Here is a 21,655-nt window from a genome sequence, read left to right on the forward strand (position 1 = left end):
CCATTATTTAAAGTGCACAACAAGCTAGAGCTGTAATAAGAATGGTAACGCATGAAGTCTAGAAACAACCCTTTATAAAAAGCACTGTGGGGCAGATTTATGATAATTGGCGCATCCCCAGGGATGCGCCAGTTATTTTGCGCCGCTGCTCCGCCACCCATGGTGCGCCGCATTTAAAATGCGGCACACCATGGGGCAAAAACGGCACAGATGCGTGACGCATCTGTGCCGTAAAGGTGGCGCATTGCTGGAGTTGCGTCACAAGCGCGACGCAGCTCCAGCAAGGCTCGGGGATACCCCATCTTTACAATGCTGCATCAAGACCTACGCCTGCTTCAAGTAGGCGCAGGGTTTTGATGCAGCATTGGCCTGAAAGTGACTGAGTGCAATCTTATAGATTTCACTCAGCCACTTTTGCGAGGCGCACCTGCCCTGGAACGCCCACCCTGCGCCGGAACGCCCACAAGTGGCGCAGGGCTTTACAACGTGACGCATCTGCCTAGATGCGTCACATTGTAAATGGGTCGTAGGGATGCGCCACGTTTACGCCGCAGTTGCGTGACGCAAACGTGGCGCATTCCCAACATAAATCTGCCCCTAAATCTACATAAAACCCTTTATGCCTTGGAAAACAGGCACCTAAAGGGAGGGGTAATGAGACACCAAACCGCAGTAGCGTGTGGTGAGAATAAAATACATCACTGGGCAGAACCAAAACCCTCTCTATGTATATTTTGAAGAATTTTGGACAATAATCCTAAAAATATGTTATGTGGAAACTGTCCGAGACCAACGCTAATCATATATCTGTATCTTAACCGCTCTCAGTAGCAAAGCAAAGGACCTTGAGCACAGAGCTGGGAACAAATATGGCAGGTTCACGACGAAAAGTTGTATATCTCCACCTGTGGAAGGATTCCTACGCACAGGTATAAATGCAGAACTTTTGGGAGTTTACAGACATTCTCACTTGTATGTCTGAAAAGGTGCCCCAGTCTCAGATCTCCAGGTGTACTACTTGAAATATCATATCACCCTAGTCACTAGCCCCTGGGGGGTGCGCGAAACCATCTCAGGGAGGGGGAGGGGGGTGCACTGCACTGTAAAATACTACCTCTGTTTATCTTGTACTGTGCTATGATCGCAAATCGTCACCCATTTCAAATGGGGATTTTTGATTGGAGACCTCCGGAGCAGCAGCAGCTAATCAGCAGGTAGGAACGTCACCACTGACATTCCACCAATGATGGGACAGCAGCAGAGATTACAGGAAATGCCGCGAAATTTGCGTGCTTAAAGTTGCTGCCTTTCACTGCTTGCTGCCTTTTCCTCTTTGCTTCCTGTATTTTACCGTCGCCTGGCTGTGAAGGACTTTGCTGAAATGAAATCTACAGCAGGTAAGAGGCCTTTTTCGAAGCGTGGTGGGGGGCGGGTTGGGGAGGAATTGGTTTGGGGTTCAGCAGTAACGGAGGGTTGGAGGGAGGGGAAATCGATGGGGCACAACGTGCTCATTCTTTTTTAATTTCACGAGCTAACTGTCCTGGAGCAGTCTAATCATCTTCCAGATCTTATTACTTAGACTAGCAAAGTGACATAGTAAAACTTCGAAACATCGGGGCACAGCCAAAGCAATCACATCACTGAATGTACACTCATAAGTAATTTCAAACACCAGGGGGGCTTTAGGATGGTGGGCAGACTTTGCCCCGCCCCCGCCATCCTACTGGGGATTGGGACCGCCCGCCATAAGGGCGGGGGTCTCATGGGGGGAATTAGGATGCGCCCGCCACAATGTTAAAAATGTATGGCATGCATTTGCATACACAAAGCGGCAGGCACCGAGTCTAGTTACAGTGATGAGGTAAATTAAATATGTCAATTGAATTCAATATCGACTGCAATATAACATGTGACAAGCAGAGAGTAGACCCGGCCCTGATGAGTACGTGCCGGTGCTAAGCACCGGAAAGCTCCGGCACAAATTAAGCACTGAGGAGCCTTTTGTAGCCTAATGTTTACAGTTGAAGCAGGTCTAAAATGGTCTTCATTAATGCCAGGGTGTTACTCCTAAAATGGACACAAACTACATTTTCCATTGCTATGGTACTAACTCTGTTTGAGAAGTGACTTCAAATGACTACTGCTCCTGTGTTATACTCATACACAGCAGTCGGTTTACCTAGAGATAACTTCTGACACAAGTTGAAAAAGTGAGCAGAAATAGCCAACAAATAGGTGCAAATGCTGTTTTCACAAAAGAATGAATAAGGCAAAAACTTTGAAAACCCTCAGCACAAATGTTATTTAGAATTGGGATTTTTTGCACTAGATTCTAAATAGGCATCAGAAAATGATTAAACTGCCCATGTTAGACTTGGCTGTTGTTAGGTCTGATTATGCAGCTCATGTCTGATTATGCAGCTGATGTAGCCAAGTTCGTTTTTTGAGCAATATTGGTTTCTTTAAGTGACCCTAGTTTGACCAAGCTCTACTGTCTGATTGCCAAATGTTTCAAGGGTGGTCATTTAGTGTGCTGTGATGTCACACTGGGGCTGGCAGGGGAGTTTGTGTATGTCTTCTCATCTTATGTGGCATTTGTGGCAGTTGTAGGTATGACTCATTGAGCAGGTTATTGTGCCTTCCCCAGCTTCTGTATTTTTCCAGGCAGGAGTAGCCAGGCGAAATGCATAACTGTCCACAGGCCATGATTATTACAAAGCCGAGAACAATTGGACATACAAACATCTCAGTATGAGGGTGTACAAATACGTTGGAACTAATACAGAGCCAACCCTACAGGTGAAGTTAAGTCAGTGCAAAAGGCAAAGAATAATCAGTTTGAGAATCAGGATACAGAAAATAATCGCACAGAGGTTGAGATTGCCCTTCATTGGAGGTTCAGAGGTATAAAGCATTAATCTGTCCCTACTCTACTACTAAAGTGACATCCCTAGGCAAGATCCATCCAAGGCAAAATCCATCAAGGGTTCAGCGTGTGAAGTCTTCCTGAGAAGTCTTTTCACGTTTATATGGGTGAAGTAGCATGAAGCTAAAGAGCTTGTTCTAAGATGCTCTCTCTCTATCTCTCAAGGCAATCTAAGAGTCCCCGGACACTGTCCCTAACTTAGATACTTCATTTGGCAAGAGTAACCCAAGATGCAGTGCAACATCACACCATCCATGCAAGCCACACCCTCATAAGTAAATTTCCACACTGCAGCGCTGCGTCCAGGCTTTCGTAAGATGACCTTGATTCCCAGGCTTACTCTGATGAGAAAATACAACAGTTTTTTTTATACTTTCTACATTCTCTTTTCTGCCCCCCTGCCCCCAGCATCCTGGCAGAGACCTGTGCCACTGAAAAGGCAGCAAAGAAGGGCCACCTTCCTTGTGGGAGGGGTGCAACCCCGGGCCTTGTTTTCAGTGGTGGATGTGGCAGCGCTGCTTTGTTTGGTGCAGCGCCACCTCCCCTCAACCCTTGTCACAGGCGTCAGGCCTGGATCCAGGTACAGGCTCCAGGAGTACCATCAGCAGTGGATGAGGGTGCGCCGGGCAGTGTCTAACTGCTCTGGAGTCCGGTGCCACCTCAATCCGCTGATGCACCGGTGGTCCGACATCCTGGCCGAGAGCAGGACCTACTGAACCTGCAAGGGGTTGAGGTTGAGGAGCTTGGTGAGCAGCTAATTATTAATATTATCATCTCTTGAGATGGTCTATGTCATTGTCAATATTTTTTCCCAAATAGCAAGCATGCTGCTCACATGCAGGTAAGTTATGTTTTCAAATCTTATAATATACGATCGTTATTCTTCTAGACAGGTGCTCGGCGCTACCCAATTGTACATGTTTGCAACTTTGCGCTTGCTTGAGCTGATTATGTAAGAACCTATGTAATGAAACTTCTTTACTTTGTCCTGTCACTAAGATAGTGGTTGTTAATATTACCAACCAATTTGGTGTATGCATGCGTCCATTTATGCATTTCAAGACAAAATGCAGACTTTGTGAATTGGCCTGTCAAAGGGGGTTAAGAATGATGAGATCGGAACTTAAAAGCATATATCATTTGTTACAATTTATTCCAAAGTCTTTTGAATACGCAGGCTAGGTAGGCATAGGAAATGTGGAAGCAATAGGACCGTTCCCGATACTAGTTTACTACTAATCAATATGATTTAGGAAAGTTTAATTTAATTGCAATTGCCGTTTCCTGTCCAAACATTTTTTCTGACAGAATATTTATTTACAACCAACTATTTCTTGTCTCTTTAATTATGTCTTACATCAGCATCCAGGGGCAAGGGGTCATCCTAGGCCAGTGAGGGAGCTAGAGAGGCCTTCCCATAACTTTTACTGCCCCTTAATTTTAACTATTTTCTACCTGTTGCAGAATTTTTTTCTCAAATCCTCTTCAATTTATCAGTTTTAGAAATCTTTTTATCCCTGCATTTTCCTATTTACTAAGTTATTTTATATTTCTAGTGCCAGTATTTTTCCTCAAGGTATTGTATTGTATTGTGGTATACTTATATAGCGCAACCTGTCACCACCAAGGGCATCCTGGCGCTTTGAACAATGATCCAGCAAATTCAGCAACTTAGCCTGTCCTAGGGAAGAGGTAGGTTTTCAACGCCTTTCTGAAGGCTAAGAGATCCTCAAGACTTCTTAGGGATATTGGCAGGGAGTTCCAGAGTTTGGCCGCCGCTACTCTGAACGATCGGCCACCCATCCTCACTCTCTGGAAACGCGGAACTACTAGTAGCCTGGATGAAGAGGAACGTAAAGCTCGGGATGGAAGGTACCAGGCAAACATTCTCCGCAATGGGATCGGGCCCAGGCCATGGATAGCCCTGAACACAATGCACACTGCTTTGTAGCGAACGCGTAGATGGACCGGCAGCCAATGGAGTTCCTGTAACGCTGCCGTGGAAGAGCTATGGTAGGGGCGGGAGAGGGCGAGTTTGGCAGCCATATTTTGTACCCTTTGGAGCTTGCCCAGAAGTGTTACCGGGGCCTCCAGAAGTAGTGCGTTACAATAGTCGAGTCGACTTAGGATGGTACTCCGCACTACTTCGGGTCTGGCTTGCTCAGGGAGGAGGGGTAAAACCTTGCGCAGCATGCGGATCAGCATCATGCACGTTGAGGTGGTCTTATTTACGTGCAGATCCAGCTGCAGGTTGGGCCCAAAAATGACACCCAGATTACGCGCCGATTGTGCGGCTGACACCGTCTCTGAAAATGACGGGGGCCAAAAATCGTCAGGGAGATCTCGGGGAACTCGGTCGTTGGAGCAGTACAGGACCTCTGTCTTAGTTCCATTGAACTGTAACGAGTTCAAACGGAGCCATTCCGCTGTAGCCTGCATGCACCGGTGGAAGGTCTCCAATGGGACTGCATCCTGTCCCTCCAGTGAAAAGACCAGCTGGGTATCATCCGCATAATTAAATGCGGAGATCCCAAATGATTTAATGAGCTGGACTAGAGGGCGGAGGTAAATATTAAAGAGTATAGGGCTGATGGCTGAGCCCTGAGGTACTCCTTGCCCTACTCTCCGCTCCTCTGAACTGAAGGGAGGGAGCGAAACCTGTTGCTGACGGTTGTCCAGATAGGAAATTAGCCAGTCCCTGGCCTTATCTTTGACCCCGCACTCTTCCAGCCTCGATATCAAGGTAGGATGGCTGACCGTGTCGAACGCGGCCGACATGTCGAGCAGCACCAAAAAGGCTGCCCGACCACTGTCGACTCGCGCCCGCAGATTGTCTAACACGGTCACTAACGCGGATTCCGTCCCATGAGCTGGGCGAAAACCGAATTGCGTCTCATCCAGCCAGGTGTTCCCTTCTAAGAAGCCGGACAGAGTGCGGGTGACCAATTTTTCCATGATTTTGACTGGAAAAGGAAGCAGGGAAATTGGCCGGTAGTTGGAAAGGCAACCAGGGTCAAGCGTAGGTTTTTTTAAAAGCGGGGATACCACTGCCTTCTTCCAGCAGCTCGGTACCGTCCCTGTTTCAAACGACTGGCAACAGATGGAATGCAAAGGCTGGAAGAGTTCCTCCTGAAACACCCTCCAGAGTTTTGGAGGAAGAGGATCGAGAGGCGAGCCAGATGAAATCGTGAGGGCTAGGCTGCCAAACTCCTCCAAGGAGGGAAGGGGAAAGCTACTCAGCTGGGGTCGACTGGCCTCAGTCGCCGGAGCTCCCAGGCTGAGGGCCGGATCCAAGGAGGGAGGGGGAAAGCTACTCAGCTGGGGTCGACTGGCCTCAATCGCCGGAGCTCCCAGGCTGAGGGCCGGATCCAAGGAGGGAGGGGGGAAGCTACTCAGCTGGGGTCGACTGGCCTCAATCGCCGGAGCTCCCGGGCTGAGGGCCTGGTCCTCTGGTCGGGGTCGACTGGAAGGCGTGGCCGGAGCTTCCAAACAGAGGTGAGAAACCCTCTGCAGGGGTCGACTGGCCATCGCCCCTGGAGCTCCCAAACCAGTGGTGGAATTAACTGGGTCCTGCAAACCCTCCAGGATTTTGCAGATTTTCTCCTCGAAGGCATCAGCAAGTGAGTCACAAAGAGCTTGCGATGAGGGGACGGAGCTGGCCACACACGTAGGGTGGGCAAGGTCCCTGACGATTTTAAAGAGGACCTGTGCCTTGTTTGGGGCCTGATTCAAGGTGGATTCAAGATAGGTCGCTTTAGCCATCTTGATCTGAGCCTTGTATTTTTGTATAGCGGTCCTGAATACAATTTTCTCCGAGTCTAAGTATTGTTTCCTCCACGCCCTTTCTGCGCGTTTACAGTCAAGTTTAAGCTGGCGTAATTCGCTCGTATACCAAGGGCTAGTTCGATTCACCCTCCCTCGTGACTTCCGGAGGGGTGCCAACTTATCCAGCGAGCTCGAGATGGACTGGCAGAAGAGAGTGTAGCTCTCTTCAGCTGTGTTGCCAAGCTTAAAGTCCTTACCTAAGATATTCAGCAGTGGAGAGGTTTTGAGAATTCGGGACCAAGGTCTCTCTAGCTTGGCTTGGGGTAATCCAGCCTCTTGCGAGGTGTGATCCTCTGAACAAAGAGAGAACATAATCAGAAAGTGGTCTGTCCAGAACTGGCACTTAATATCATCTAATGATACCCATTGTGGATCCGCAAGTATTAAGTCCAGGATATGACCCTTCCGATGCGTGGTGGCGTTCACCAACTGTTCCAGATTGATGTCCATGCAGGCTTGACTGAGGGAAAAGAATGCATTGTCCAGTGCGCCGCCTGCCCACAGGTTAAAATCACCAAGAATCAGTAACTTGGAGTGGGAGCTAGAGAGTTCGTAGATCAGGTCAATAAGGAGCGATATAGAAGGTCCGGGGGACGATAGCATAGGACACCCGAGCAAAGTATCAGCTCCTGCTGTTTGACTGTGAAACCCATCAGTTCGAATCCCGGTACTTCTCGAATCTTTAGCTGGGAGAGGGTCAGCGAGTCTCTATAAATGAACCCGATTCCCCCTCCTCGATTGAGTGGGCGCGGGGTATGACTGATTTTATAGCCTGAGGGGCAGGCTAGGCCCAGCTCAACCTCACAGTCCTCCCGAGTCCACGTTTCTGTGAGAAAAAGGACATCGAGTTTTTCTGATTCGATAAGGAAGGCGATTTCCGTGTAGTGCTTGCAGAGGGATCTGACGTTAAGCAGCCCACAGGAAATTCGCCTAATAGTTGGTTGCCTAACCGGGTTCTGACAGGGTCTGAGTCTGAGTAGCTCAGCCCGAGAGTAGGCTATACGAAGTGGGCCAGAGGGGCCAGAGGTAGCGGCCCTAAGCGCGTCCGTTGCGCGAACGGGTGCAAACGGGCTTACCTCTGGCGCACCTCCGGCGCGCCTACGACGCGCCCGCTGCGCGCGAGCGCTGCGCGTCTGTCTGTCCATCCTAAATACTATTACGCTGAGCGGAGGACCGCCTACTAGCCTCTTGCCTTACGCAAGATGGCCGCGGAGTGCCTCGCCTCACTACCCAACCCAAGATGTCGGACCCGACTAAGTCTGTCTAATCCACGCCGAATGCGAGGAAGTGAGCAATTATGGTGCCGGTATGCCTCACAAAATTCCCCAGCCTGCGGACGCCGACAGAATGAAGAATGGTAAAGGGAGATTCTGACCAAGAGGGTGAGCGCTAACAAGGTGAGCGTCAAAGCGCCGCGGGATCTAAAATACAGATACAGATACACTTAAAAATATAGCAAGTAAAAGCGCGGCAGCTAAATGCGCTGGCAGCAGGTTCTGACTGACCTTGCCTCAAAGTTCCTTTAGTAGCACCCCAGAGTGCGGAGGACTGCCTACTAAGCCTCTTGCCTTACGCAAGATGGCCGCGGAGTGCCTCGCCTCACTACCCAACCCAAGATGTCGGACCCGACTAAGTCTGGCTAATCCCCGCCGAATGCGAGGAAGTGAGCAATTATGGTGCCGGTATGTCTCACAAAATTCCCCGGCCAGCGGACGCCGACAGAATGAAGAATGGTAAAGGGAGATTCTGACCAAGAGGGTGAGCGCTAACAAGGTGAGCGTCAAAGCGCCGCGGGATCTAAAATACAGATACAGATACACTTAAAATTATAGCAAGTAAAAGGGCGGCAGCTAAATGCGCTGGCAGCAGGTTCTGACTGACCTTGCCTCAAAGTTCCTTTAGTAGCACCCCAGAGTGCGGAGGACCGCCTACTAGCCTCATGCCTTACGCAAGATGGCCGCGGAGTGCCTCGCCTCACTACCCAACCCAAGATGTCGGACCCGACTAAGTCTGTCTAATCCCCGCCGAATGCGAGGAAGTGAGCAATTATGGTGCCGGTATGCCTCACAAAATTCCCCGGCCTGCGGACGCCGACAGAATGAAGAATGGTAAAGGGAGATTCTGACCAAGAGGGTGAGCGCTAACAAGGTGAGCGTCAAAGCGCAGCGGGATCTAAAATACAGATACAGATACAGATACACTTAAAATTATAGCAAGTAAAAGCGCGGCCGCTAAATGTCTTTGTTTGTACTAGTTTAAAGCTTCCTTTCTTCTGGTTTTTCGGTCAGTGTTCCCTCTCCCCTTTTATATTTTGTGGACTGCCTATTGGTGGTTCTGTAAGACTCAGAGAACCCATTGGTCCTTACTACACTACTAGTAATAGTACTACTACTCTGCCATGCTGCATGCATGCACAAGTAAGGTATTCTACGCATGTTTGTTGAGATGAGAAGGCTTTCTTTTACTTTCTTATGCTCAATCAGTAAAAGAAGAGAGTTGCCATGGTCATGTTGGACACCTCAAAGTTGAGTCTTTTTCTTATCTATGCCAGTATTATTAGCAGCATTTGATGGTGAACTGATTACCATGCACCATGGCTAGAAGGAGGTATGAGGAGGACAGCACCATTACATTTGCCAACAAAGAAGACCTTATATCCATTTGTCCGGCCACTTGGCAGGTCTTATTACTTTTCAAAAACTCCGATTCACCATTAGCTCTCGCCACTCAGTTCAGTCCTTTACAGGTTGTCTTCTTGAGATGTTTTTAAAAAATTGCCAGCAACAAAAACAAAATACCCAATTGGATATTTTATATTTTTGATAGGATATACTGTGACTGTATCCGAATTGCTAGTGATGTGTTTGGTGTATGTATTTCCAATTTTGCTATGGAAAAAAATAAATAGCGGAAGGCGCATAAAGTATAAAAAAAATGGTTAATGTTTTTTCTAGCCGCACCGACTACCAGTGCTGGGGCCAGTGGGTATGGCGGCACCATCCAGGGAGCAGATGCGGCTGCTGTAGGGGGTCAGCCAGCAGCAGTGGCGAGTGGTGGTAAGTCATATTGCATGCTTATTGACAATTTATTTACTCGCTGCAAGGGTGTTCATTGTACTGTTGAGAGTGAGACTTAGTTGTGAACAGTTGAATACATCTCTCTTTTCTTTAGCACATACAGCGGGAGTTGAGTAACTAATGGCCTCTTCTATCAGCAGAGAAAGTTTCATGAAGAAGAGTCATACCTACATGGTTTGATAGGAAAGAATGATGGAAGGAGGAAGGATGGGTGGGTGAAATGTGAGAATGGGCGGAATTTGCATAGTCCCGTTACTCAAAGTTCAGCGAAACAGTAAAAAATCTCTGCGAGCTTCGCAGAATTCTGCGAGCATGCAGAATTGCTTGTTCTGTCCGTTGCCAATGTGTTTTTCCTGTTCGGGGATGCTGTTTGCTTGCTTGCTGGGAAATATCTTGCCAACGTACCCATCCGGTCGCCAATTGGCGCGGCCATCTTGTTTCACTTGTCCCGCCCACTCGCGATGCGTGTTTCCTGTTTGCGAAAACAGATGTCTGGTGGCGTGTCCGAATGACGTGTTCGCAATCACACACTCTTGCAGTGCACACGAACGGATAGAAAAACTCATCAGCGAAAGCAGGGATCCCGGTAAGTCGCTATCGCTTGCGCGAACACGCATTTTCAAAGCACGAACAAGGAAAAAATTCCACCAAGCCGCGGATCACGGATTTTTCGTCGATTCCGCGTTCTCCGCGGAATGCGGAATTGCCAAAATTTCGCAAATTCCACAAGAGGAACGGAATTTTCCGCCCAGGGGTTAGTGAAATGTAATATGGCAAAGAAGGATGCCTGGGCGAAAGGATGCATGCAAGGGTGGGTGGGTGAAGGATAGGTGAAAGGTAAAAAAATGATGCCTGCCTGCGTGGGGGAATTTGTATGGGTGAAAGAAATCCTCCGGGTGGTTTGATGGGTCAAAGCAAGGATGCATGAGTGGTTAAAATGACAAATGTATGTTGGTGAAAGGTTTGTTGAGAATTAAGCATGGGCAAAATTTGCGAATTCGCGATCCGCGAATTGGTGCGAAAGCGAACTCGCAATTCGCAAAATTTGCGAATTCGTGTGAATTTGCTGTTTTTGCCAGTTCGCTAGGGTTTTGTCAAAGTTCGGGAACGCGAACTTACTTGTGTGGTCGCAACGGTCGCGACCATGTTGTTTCTATGTGTCCAGCCTGTTTGCAACCCTGTGGTTCATCGCGGCCACCCACCGGTTCATCACTGCCACCCTCTGGTTCACCAATGCCACCCTCTGGATCATCACTGTCCCCCTCTGGTTTATCACAGCACCCTCTGGTTTATTACTGTCCCCCTCTGGTTTATCACAGCACCCTATGGTTCATCACTGCCACCCTCTGGTTGTTCACTGCCATCCTCTGGTTCATCCCTGCCACCCTCTGGTTCATCACTGCCACCCTCTGGTTTGCCACTGCCACCCTCTGGATCATCACTGTCCCCCTCTGGTTTATCACAGCACCCTCTGGTTCATCACTGCCACCCTCTGGTTGATCACTGCCATCCTCTGGTTCATCCCTGCCACCCTCTGAATCATCACTGCCACCCTCTGGTTGATCACTGCCATCCTCTGGTTCATCCCTGCCACCCTCTGGATCATCACTGCCACCCCCTGCTTCACCAGTGCCACCCTCTGGTTCATCACTGCCACCCTCTGGTTCATCACTGCCACCCTCTGGTTCAAGGCTGTGGATTGGGGCAAAGAGGGCTGAATGAAACTAGACATTGCCTGGGGCACACAAGGTGTCCCATGCAAAGTCCAGTTCAAACCGGTGCTGGGGCTCTCCAGCCCCAGCTCTGGCGTGAAACTGGACAAAGGGAAGGGGGTGTAACCACCCCCTTCCTGGGTCCCACCCATAGGAGGGACCTAGCAGTAGATCCAGCCCCTAGATTTGGAATAAAGGTAGGAGCTGTACCAATGCAAACCAGATAATCCTGGCTGAAACTTTGAAATGAAACTCTGGACCCTTCGACATCCCACTCAACGTGGAAGACTGAAGAATCTCCTTTGTGGTCAAGGAGTGGCCACCCTGTGCAAGCAGGCACCATCAGCGCATCAAGACTTTCTTTGCTGTTGCTCCCGCCGGAGCTCGAATGACAGAGATCAACAAGACCCAAACTCCCAGACATCCAACAGCCCGATCCACAGTCCTGGCAAAGCTGAGACCCGTGGAGGTGGCGAGAGACGTGGGACCGGCCATCTTGAAGAGTCAACAAAGTGCTTCTTGTGCAGCTCCTGAGGTACCCTAGAGGCTGTACTTTGGGGTTTGAGAAGCCCCAGCCCCAAGCAGCCTGTGCTTCAAAGATCACCCCTCCACACTCACTGAGTGCTGCTTGGGGCCCTTTTGCACTTTTCCTGCTTGCCGCATTGTCCGGTTGGTTGCCCATTGGCTAGTGGCCTCTGTGACAATGATCCATCAAAACTATACTGCTGGTCTGGTTGCACCAGACTGGCCCTAGCTCCCCTGAAAAGGAGCCATTGATCTGACCTTTTCCGGTCCGATCCAGAAGACATCTTCGAGTCCTGCTTGGGTTGCATTTGCCAAGCTTTGGTGACTCCAATTCGAGAACCGAAACTGTCGACAGCAAGAGCCTTTGTGGGACAGCTCGTGTCCACCAGCTGGTCATCTTCGATCCTTCTTGGTCCACGTGGCAGCGGAGACAAACTACTCAACAGCACCTGATCGCAACCCGACACTGCCTGGTTCCGTCCTGGTTCCATCCTGGTCACTGGCTAGTGACCTAGACTCTGTCCCCTCTGCTTTCAGGTACTCTACATCTTCGATCCACCCTTGGATCCAACCGGACTCTTCTCTCCTGGCCGCCCGCAGCATCTTTACCTCCAGGCTCCATAGAACCACGAAGAAACCTGACACACTTTGGCACCTATGCACCCGCTTCCTGTGGGTGAGGTAACGAGATTACACCGGTGCTCCTATAGTGGTTTACACCTCTAGTGTCCTACTTTTTAGTGGCTAAGTTCTAGTCAAGTCGGAAGACTCCTAAACCTATAACTTTCTGATTTTTGCGCACCATTGACTTGTATGGTAAACGGGTTTGCCTATAGACACTGCACCCGCATCCTGTGGACCTCCTATGTCCTAACCTTCGTTAGTCCAGTGTAGGCCCAGCGATTCCCTAGGCTCTAGGCCTGTTCATTGTTCGTGACGTGGTACTTTTACCACTTTCTTAATATATGGTTTGAGTGGCCACCCTGCCTATCCATAAATTTGCATCTTATTGTATGTTATACTGTGTTCTTTGTTTAACGCGTGTGCTCCTGTGCTCATAAAGAGTCAAGGGGATTATTCTAGAAATAAATACATATATTTTATAATATATAATTTGTGTGGTGTCCTTTCATTTGGGATTTAAAGGATTGCATATGGTTAAACAGCTGGCTTCACATGCCCTCTTGAGTTTAGCCTAAGACTGCTTTTGTCCATGCTACCACTAGGATACCTGGTCTATAAGGTTGACTTACAACCAATCACCATGAGGGTTGTTTGGACTGGTGCAAGGTGCTCACTAGAATAGTGATCATCATATACCAGGCCAACTTCTCACACACAGCACCCTCTGGTTCGCCACTGCCACCCTCTGGTTGATCACTGCCATCCTCTGGTTCATCCCTGCCACCCTCTGGTTCATCACTGCCACCCTCTGGTTTGCCACTGCCACCCTCTGGATCATCACTGTCCCCCTCTGGTTTATCACAGCACCCTCTGGTTCATCACTGCCACCCTCTGGTTGATCACTGCCATCCTCTGGTTCATCCCTGCCACCCTCTGGTTCATCAATGCCACCCTCTGGTTTGCCACTGCCACCCTCTGGATCATCACTGTCCCCCTCTGGTTTATCACAGCACCCTCTGGTTCATCACTGCCACCCTCTGGTTGATCACTGCCATCCTCTGGTTCTTCCCTGCCACCCTCTGGTTCATCCCTGCCACCCTCTGGTTCATCACTCCCACCCTCTGGTTTGCCACTGCCACCCTCTGGATCATCACTGTCCTCCTCTGGTTTATCACATCACCCTCTGGTTCATCACTGCCACCCTCTGGTTGATCACTGCCATCCTCTGGTTCATCCCTGCCACCGTCTGGTTCATCACTGCCACCCTCTGATTTGCCACTGCCACCCTCTGGATCATCACTGTCCCCCTCTGGTTTATCACAGCACCCTCTGGTTCATCAATGCCACCCTCTGGTTGATCACTGCCATCCTCTGGTTCATCCCTGCCACCCTCTGGTTCATCACTGCCACCCTCTGGTTTGCCACTGCCACCCTCTGGATCATCACTGTCCCCCTCTGGTTTATCACAGCACCCTCTGGTTCATCACTGCCACCCTCTGGTTGATCACTGCCATCCTCTGGTTCATCCCTGCCACCCTCTGGTTCATCACTGCCACCCTCTGGTTTGCCACTGCCACCCTCTGGATCATCACTGTCCCCCTCTGGTTTATCACAGCACCCTCTGGTTCATCACTGCCACCCTCTGGTTGATCACTGCCATCCTCTGGTTCTTCCCTGCCACCCTCTGGTTCATCCCTGCCACCCTCTGGTTCATCACTCCCACCCTCTGGTTTGCCACTGCCACCCTCTGGATCATCACTGTCCTCCTCTGGTTTATCACATCACCCTCTGGTTCATCACTGCCACCCTCTGGTTGATCACTGCCATCCTCTGGTTCATCCCTGCCACCGTCTGGTTCATCACTGCCACCCTCTGATTTGCCACTGCCACCCTCTGGATCATCACTGTCCCCCTCTGGTTTATCACAGCACCCTCTGGTTCATCACTGCCGCCCTCTGGTTGATCACTGCCACCCTCTGGTTCATCCCTGCCACCCTCTGGTTCATCACTGCCACCCTCTGGTTTGCCACTGCCACCCTCTGGATCATCACTGTCCCCCTCTGGTTTATCACAGCACCCTCTGGTTTATCACTGCCACCCTCTGGTTGATCACTGCCACCCTCTGGATCCTCACTGTCCCCATCTGGTTACTCACAGCACCCTCTGGTTCACCACTACCACCCTCTTGTTCACCACAGTAGATTATGGGGGGAAAGCAAAGCACACCTTCTCAGCCTCAACTGAGATGAATTCATTTGGGTCTGGTTAATGTGTCACTGAATTTGTGCTTCAAGTCTGGCACCTGCATCCTTAGCTGTAAGACCTTCCTGTTGCAGTTACCGGATCCCCTAGGGAGGCCCCCGTGGAACGCTGTGCAGGGGGACTGCCCCCCTGGAAGTGCACAATAAGCAGAAAAGAAGAAAAAAACAAGAACTGGTGGCTGCAACTCCACGGGGACAGCTGCAAGTAGTCAAGGTGCGCAGCACTTGGGGGCTGAATCTTGCAACGCCGCCAAGAGTCGACGGAGGCAGAAACGCCGGTATCGCGGCCCCGGGACTGCATTTCCCTGCGGGCCAAGCAGCGGCACCTCCCTCCCACAACCAAAGAGCACCAGGAGGCGCATTTAAGCAGCGCTACCCCGGCGAGCGGGGGGGACTCTTTCACCAGCACTTGGGGGCTGAATCTTGCTACGCCAACACCGCCAAGAGTCACCGGAGGCAGAAACACCGGTACCACGGCCCCGGGACTGCCTCGCCTACAAGTAGTCTAGTACTACCAGAGATTTTTGATGTAGCATCAGGGGGTACCCAAGGCTTTCAAACAACAGTGGATATAGACACATCTGCCACCTCAGTAGCTATTGTGGCGTCATTAGATAACTCCCTGTCTTCTACATCACAACCTTTTCCTACATCCTCTCCAGTACCCTCGCCAGTGCGAAGAAAAGTGAGGGCCTGTAGAGAGACACAAAGTAAACGGGGAGGGCTCAGGAGAGCCAAGAAGGCAGGTATTATACCTGATAAAGTAGGAATTCTCCCTGATAATCTAAATGATATGATATGATATGATATAGTTTTTGTAAAGCGCGGCTTACACTCCAAGGAGCATCTTGGCGCTAGTGGTGAGAGTGTCATTGGAAAAAGAAGAAGGGAAAGTGCTGACAGAAAGAACTAAGGAGAGTTAGGTTAGATTAGTTTTAGGACTAACGTGTCAGGCGCATTAAAAATCCAGGTTTTGAGGGCCTTGCGAAATAGGATTTCAGAGGGGATCTGACGCATCTGGGAGGGGAGTTTGTTCCAGGCTCTAGCTCCCAGAAAACCTAGCGATTTGCCACCTTTGGTTGCGAGCCTGAATCTAGGGACCACCAGTAGGTTCAGGTTGGAAGACCTGAGTGATCGAGAGGGGGTGTATTTTCCAAACCTTTGGGACAGGTAGGAGGGACCCGACTGGTGGTAGGCTCTGAAGGTGATGAGCAGGATTTTAAATAGTACTCTCTTATGAATGGGCAGCCAGTGTAGGGTTCTAAGTGCTGCTGAGGCAGATGACCTCCTGGGCAGCCTTAGTACTAGGCGGGCTGCGGTATTCTGCACCATCTGCAGTTTGTGCAGGACGCTTTTATTGGAACCTGCATAGATGCTATTGCAGTAATCCAGGCGGGATGTGATGAGGGCCACAGCGATTGTCTTCCTGGCCGTCAGGGGAAGGAGGTCGAAGAACCTTCTTAAGCCCTTGATGATGTTAAAGCAGGACCCTGCCACGGTACCTGCTTGTTGCTTGAAAGAAAGGGCTTCATCAAACCTAATCCCGAGGTTGCGGGCTGATTTGATTGTGTTTGGCGGGACCTCAGCATCTTGGGGCCACCACTGTTTCGGGCAGAAGAAATTATCTTGACCGAAGGGGAGGATTTCCGTTTTTCCTGAGTTACACTTGAGGTGGTGGGTTCTCATCCATTCAAAAGTGGCGGTAAGACAGGCTTTCAGATTTTCTTCAGCTGAGGTAGTGTTGTCTTGGACCAGGATGAGCTGCGTGTCATCAGCATAAGATATTGTGCTGATGTTGAAGGAGCTGATGAGTTCTATCAGGGGGGTCATATATAAGTTAAAAAGAATTGGGCTTAGGCTAGAGCCCTGTGGCACCCCTGTGTTTAGTGCCTTCTCACCTGACCGATAGTTTCCCAATAAGGTGACTTGCTTTCTATGGCTAAGGAAGTTTTTTAGCCAGTTTAGGGCGGTTCCTGCAATTCCCAGGTTTGCCAGGCGGCCAATTAATACGGGATGGGAAACCGTATCAAAGGCCGCCGACAGGTCGAGCAAGATCATGACGGCTTTTTTGCCTTGGTCCATTGCTGTCTTGAGGGTCTCTACTGTATGTAGGAGGGCTGACTCCGTGGAGTGTTTTGCTCTGAAGCCTGCTTGGTTAGGATGTAGTAGATTGTTTTCCTCCAGAAATGCAGTCAACTGTTTGTTTACAGCTGACTCTGTGAGTTTAAACAGTAGAGGGAGCAGCGATATAGGGCGGAGGTTGGAGAGTGTGGTGGGGTCGGCAAGGGTTTTCTTTTGAAGGGGTTTCACGGCAGCGAGTTTCCATTCAGAGGGAATGGCAGCGGTAGCAAGGGAGGAATTAATAATATTGTTTATAGTGGGATTCACAGTGTCCACTATGGTTTGGAGTAGCAAAGGGGGACACGGATCGAACGGGGAGCCTGACTTGGTAGAGAGGATAGCTTGGCGAGTTTCCTCCATGCTGACCGGGGCAAAATTGCTTAGCTGCGGGTTTTTGTTGGTTGTTGGTAGGTTTTCCTGTAAAAGGGATTCGGGGGGGTCTGGAAAGTCTTTAATTAGGTTTTGAATTTTTTGTTCGAAATAGTCTGCAATTGAGTTGCACAGGGCGGGAGAGGGTGGGATCTCTTGCCTAAGAATTCTGGGATTCATGAAGTCATCGACTATTTTGAAGATTTGCTTTTGATTGTTGTTAGACTTAGTGATGGCTTCAAGGAAATGTTCTTTTTTGGCGATTTTTATCATTTCGTGATAATGTTTCCTAGCAGTTTTGTAATGTAGGAGTTCAGAGTCGCTATAGGTGCGACGCCATTTCTTTTCGAGGGTTCTAACCTCTGAGCGCTTGTCTTTGAGGTGGGGGGAGAACCATGGGGCACATTTTTTGTTATGCTTTTTCCTCACTATTTGCGGATTGGGGGGTTTTCCGAGATTTGTGATCCATGTGCAGAAATTGCTGTAGTCTGTTTCAGTGCAACCAGTGGGGAGGGGTTTTAATTTCTCGGCAACGAGGTGCAGATTGGGGGAATTTGTTAGTTTTTTCCAGTCTGTCTGTGCCTGAGTATCAATTCTTGGTTTGGGAATGTTTGTCCTTTTTTTAAGAGCGAGGTTAAAGGGGATTAGCCAGTGGTCAGTCCACGTTTGCGGCAGAGGAGTTGCTGTAGTAAGGGTAGTGAGATTAGTGCAAATGCAGTCCAGGATGTGGCCTGCTTTATGCGTGGGCTTCTTAGTCAGTATTTCCAGTCCCAGAATATCGGTGAGTTCATTGAGCCATATTGTGTTAGGGTCATTGACTTTGTCCAGGTGGAAATTTAAGTCGCCCAAAACGGTGAAGTTGGCGTATTTCATGGCGAGAGTGCTGAGTGCCTCTTCAAAACTAAGTGAAAAACCGTTCTGTGGTCCTGGTGGGCGGTAGATGAGGGCACCGGCAAAGGTGTTTTCATCATTTATCTGGATGCGGAAACCTATGCTTTCTGCTCCCTTAATGTCCGATATCTCGAACATGGAGCATTTTATGGAGTCCCGGTGGATAATGGCAAGGCCACCACCTCTTTGTTCCTGTCTGTCAGCACGTTGGATGAGGTATCCATGTGGAACAGCCTGGGCTATAACAGGGTTGCACCATGCTTTTAGCCAGGTTTCAGTTACAAATAGTAGGTCAAAGTCGTTTTCTGTGATAAGGTCATAGATATGAGCTCCATTTTTACATATTGACCTAGCGTTGATTAGGGCTCCTCGGATAAGGGTCACGTCTTCCGTAGCGGGTGACCATTTCTCTGGGGTGAGAGTGGTTTTACATGAGTGGCAGCTTAGAGGCCCTAACCAGTTGTCGACATTGATCACATTGTGACAGTTTTTACAGTTGTTGTTTAGGGAGAGGATTTTTTCTCTCGTTAATGTAGGCATTGGGTTAGTACATACCTTAGATTGGGCGGCGTGGCGTGCCCTAGGCCCGGTCGTGGCGCGGACGGGCGCAGACGGGCTTGCCCTAGGCGCGCCTTCGGCGCGCAAACGGCGCTCCCGCTGCGCTCGTCCGCTGCGCTGGAATGGCCGGCACATTTGTAGTTTTCAGGGGGGGCGTGGTCTCGCAGTGGGCGTGGCTGTCGGCTTAGGGCGTTCCTGAGAGAGCGAGGGGTCGCTGTGTCAGGGGATCGAGGAGGGCGGTGATAGCGCGTTTAGGTCGGCGCTTTAGGGCAGATAAGCCCAGTGAGGTTTGTTTTTAAAATTCAACAAAAGAAAATAGTGCAGTTTTTTAAAAGCTAAACACACACACAGTCCTCCGGCTAAATGAGGCTGATACGATTATGTCTAACAACGATCAAATCAACACACTGTTTAATATGTTTACGCTGAAAATAGAGACTATGATTAGACCACTGGCAGACAGAGTGGAACAGGTTACTAAAGAAGTATCTAGATTGGGCACTCTTTTAGCTTCCCACTTAGCAACTTCACAAAATCCCCAAAAACCCAACGTGAACACCAAAGAAACCAGGGGTGCTGCTGTCCCATGCAAAGGGGTTGGGGACAAAATGGACCAGGTCTCAAAGGAGGTCTCTAAATTGGGTGTCCTTTTTTATCTGCACATTTGTCCTCAGCTAAAACATCTGGGAATACCAACATGGGCACTGTTGTAATTGAGGGGGCTGCTAGTGGGGGACACAAGGCAACAGACACCGTGCCAGTTGTAACATCTGCCCAGTACACTAACAATCAATCCACTCCTCCACCCATTTTAAGGGCTAATCCACAACCTAATGTTGTGGGTGTCAACTCGGGGCAGAGGGTAGGCAAGCAAAGACCCCTAGTTAATCTTCCACCAGATTGTGCCCCACATATAGTAGTGTTAACAAATGTCCCCGGGGAAGATTTGCAGGGAAATAGCACAAGGGGGGAAACGATTGACTCCCTGAACTATAAAGTACTAGCATGGTTGAGTAAATACTGTGGCTTCCCTGTTGCATTTTTTAAAGACATTATCTCAACACACAGAGTGGGTTGGATAGGTAATTCAAGAAAAACACCCAGGGAGGATTGCATTATTGTAAATTTTAGGCATCCACAGCATGTAGCTACTGTTCTGCTTAGAGCTGCCTCTTTACCAACTACAGATGATTTTATATGTGCGCGCCCCCTTGGGTTCTTCTACAATCACCTTAGTAACATCTCCAAACCACAAGCTGTCCATCAGAACCCTTTACCAGCTCCATCGATGCTGGGCTCTGTGCCACGTCCCCATTTTGGCTATCAAAATCCTATGCCATCGGACTCTTATTGTTATAGTTTATGCAGGCCAAACTTTCACGCTGAACAAATTCTCCCATTGTTCAATCGGTTTACCCCCTTGGCCTCCTTGGAGGATAACGATTGACTGGTAAACAAATCACGGACTAATTCACAATCGTGTAGAATTATGACATGGAACATAGCCGGGATTAGGGGTAAATGTGAGAACGAAATATGGATTGACTTTGTGAAAGCTTTTGACATTTTGGCATTTCAGGAGACTTGGGACCTATCGAACAGCTTTTCCCTAGATGGATACAGACATTTTTTTCTTCTGGCCACAAGTAGTGTGGCGGGAAGACCAAAAGGAGGACTATTAAGTTTGTTTAAAGTTGACCTTAAAGGTGTGTTAGCCCAGCTGGACTCAGGTTACCAAAATTGTCTAATTGTTGAATTGAATCCCCCCGATTCATCAAATATTTTGTTTATTAACTTTTATAACACCAACGCTAATGAAAGTACCAGACATAATCTGGATTATTTGGATAATTTTTTGTCAGTCTATAGAAACAAAGTAAATTGCTTTGAGATAATTCTTCTAGGCGATTTTAATATTCACCCTTGTTATCTGCCCTGTGCCAATTCAGTAGAAGAGGGCCCACCTTGTTCTACAGTTACGCATTTTGAACACTCAAAAAGAGGGGAGGCCCTTGAGGATTTTTTGGCCGTGTGGAATCTGTATGAATCTGGATGTGGTGAGTGTGAACATAAGGTCCCTACTTTTAAGGGACCTGGCGATGGTACAATTATTGATTTTATTTTTATGTCTTGTTATATATTAGGTAAAGTGCTAATGTATAAAGAAATGGTCTCAGTTTTTAGCGATCACAACCCGGTGCTAGAAGAGGTATCGTCTAGGGACTTTCTAACCTCAAAATCAGTGTCACATAGGGGAGGCCAAAATGTGATTTCCGTTGACCAAAGTCGAAGGTTAAAGTGGTCGAACATAAATCCTGAAACTGTTGCACAGGACGTTTTGAGTAGGGTGGAGGAAGATGTAGCCATTTGCCTAGATACAGGGGCAGTAAGTACACAAGTAGTTATCGCATTTGGCAACATCTGCAAACAGATTAACTAAAGTTTAACTGGGGTAAAAGGACCCCCTAAACAAAATGTAAAGAGATGGTTTGATCATTCATGCTCAAGGGCACATGCTAATTTACTTAAGGCCATAAAGACTAGTCCAAAAGACCGTGCCCTGATAGCCAAGTTAAGAGTAAGTTATAAAAAAAACATACAAACTAGGAAGGCTGAGCTAAAAGAAAAGGCCTGGTTACAGCTACTTGAACCAGAGACTTTAAAAAGCAGCAGTCAGTTCTGGGAAGTTGTAAACCAGCCACTCTTCTCAAATGAGGAGAATCGACCTCTTGAGTGCAATATCCCCGATGACACATGGATTAAACA

Source organism: Lissotriton vulgaris, chromosome 2_1 (assembly GCF_964263255.1).
Source record: "Lissotriton vulgaris chromosome 2_1, aLisVul1.2, whole genome shotgun sequence".
NCBI lineage: Eukaryota > Metazoa > Chordata > Amphibia > Caudata > Salamandridae > Lissotriton > Lissotriton vulgaris.